Raw genomic sequence first — 2,264 nt, forward strand, 5'->3', positions numbered from 1 at the left:
CACATAAAGATTTAATTACTATTTTCATTTCTTCAATAGTTAGAAATAATGTTTCTTCTCTTTCCACAAAATCTTTATTCTTTTCTTCAGCAATTCGAAGTCTTTCTTCTAAATCCTTTATCTTTTGTTCTACGATATTTTTTTCCAACACATAATTTGTGATTTGAACTTGATTACTATAATTTTCGAGCGATATTTCAGCTATCATTTTTTTATCTTTTTCTCTTTCTTTAACAGCTTCAAAATATTCGTCAAAAAAGTATTGATTAGTCTCACGAGATAAATCAAAAAATCTGATCATATACCGCATAATATTCTTACCAAAACTCTCTTCATTATCCATATTTAAAATATTTTTATCTTCTCTAATAATTCCTTCACTGTACTTATAGGCCGTATTCTATGGGGGATTATTGTTCAGGTTGAGATGCCGAAATTCATGACTAAGTAAAAACAACATAGATGTACTGATATGTACTCACTTAACATAAATCTGCCTGTTTACATCCCGAAAACTTGCAATCAAGAGAGCTAGAGCCATCAAAATTTCGACATTTATTTACTATATCCGCCATATTGTTTTTGTGTGAAATTCACTAAAATTGCTGGCTCATATTCAAAAAACGGTGCTAAATAATGATTAGGGATCAATCCTTCTAAGTTAATTTGAAATGATATGTTTAGCTATTAATCTTCCATAGCTGGTTGATGGACAAAAAGACTAAAAAATGAAAAAACAATTCTTGAAATTGAATTGTGAAGGAGTCCTTCATCTTATTGTGTAAATAATATAACGATAATAAATTGGCACATGAGATTGCGTACTCAGAATCCTTTGGTCGCCATCTAGTTCCTGATGTACACACTGCTGAGCAGTGCATTCTTAATAGAACATTTCATTGAAATCGTTTATGAAGTTTTCATGTGTATCGTCGGCATCATCGTAATCGCTATCATCGCACTCATCCGGCTCTTTTATTGGGCCGTCATCTTTAGAGGCGTAGTTACTGCAGTCAGAACAACCGCAAATGTCAGTACATTGCAAACCAGACCTCACGCACGAGCATCGAAGATTCTTGCAACCAGCTTTACACTTGCATGTCACGCACTCAATAAGTGTATCTGGAGCAGAAGGTCCAGTCATCCAAAGAATCTCTAACTGACCATTTTTAATGTGCCATCCATGGCTCACAGGAGGTTGAACATTAATGTGCGATTGCAAACTATTCTTCCAGATGGCTGCTTGGTAGTTGGCTCTCTTAATGTGCAAAAGCAGGCTATCTGCATTCGGGGGAAGGCATTCGTCCGAACACTTGCCAGATACAAAGAGAGTGTACCTAGGACCGAAAGAAATACAAAGCAAATGCAAAAAAGACAATAGTAGCAAAAATATATTTTATATTTACCTTGAAGCATTAACACGCGCTGAACTCTTATCGCCATAAAGAAGACATACAAATTTATTTAAAGAAAGCACTACTTCCTCAGGAAGATCAGAAGTCGAACCAAGTAATTTAAATGTTTCGATAAACTCAGGGTTATCATGAAGTACCTTCCAAGGTTTCCCTTTCCCTTTTCCCGTAAAGGCACTCGTAGAATCGCAGCCTATGCCGAAAAAAGAAATTATACCAATTGTAGATTATTTGTAGCGCATGAGGCCTTTTACTTCTCATTTTATGGTGATGTTTGCTGGACATATAAATTGTACTCACCTGTGAATGCATGAAATAACGGTAAGCATTGGCACAAATCCTCTCCGAGTGCATCTGATATTGACGTGATATTTATGGCTCGAAATTTTTTACCAGTTCCGGTCAATAAATAAAGATCTTTACCAATTTTCTTCTGCATGGCAGTACAAATTACAAGAACATCAGTATCGGGGGTTTTGACGATAAGATGATCATAAGTTTGCGCTGCATGCTTAACATGAAGTAGCAAGCGAGTATCTGCTTCTTCATGGTTACTCTCGAGCTCAGGAATATTTTCTGGAATAACTGGATCACTTGCTGATTTTCCTGGAGTCAGCCGAATGCACTTAGTATTGCTGGTTATATACAAGCAGGACAGACCAGAGAGCTGTGGTGATAAATAGGTACTCCAATAATCAGACACAAATGCCATAAGAGACTCTTTGTTCTTACCAGAGCTCATGAACTTTTTCCACTGCTTTGGTAATTTTTGGTCTTTGCTAAAGATATGGACAGTCTGTGAACCTTTAGAAAAATAGTGAAACTATTTAAGGACTAAGATTGAAAGATTGT

General features: G+C 36.0%; 1 long non-coding RNA gene across 1 annotated transcript; it reads right to left on the bottom strand.

Annotated features, from left to right (window-relative positions):
- Window positions 1–459: 459 nt before the first annotated feature.
- On the bottom strand, window positions 460–1,436 carry LOC124446368. The gene is made up of 2 exons (XR_006948412.1): window positions 1,407–1,436; window positions 460–1,337 (listed from the first exon to the last, which is right to left on the bottom strand). It is a non-coding gene; the product is annotated as an uncharacterized LOC124446368 (long non-coding RNA).
- Window positions 1,437–2,264: the final 828 nt, after the last annotated feature.

This window comes from Xenia sp. Carnegie-2017, unplaced genomic scaffold, assembly GCF_021976095.1.
Source record: "Xenia sp. Carnegie-2017 unplaced genomic scaffold, XeniaSp_v1 HiC_scaffold_22, whole genome shotgun sequence".
Taxonomy (NCBI): domain Eukaryota; kingdom Metazoa; phylum Cnidaria; class Anthozoa; order Malacalcyonacea; family Xeniidae; genus Xenia; species Xenia sp. Carnegie-2017.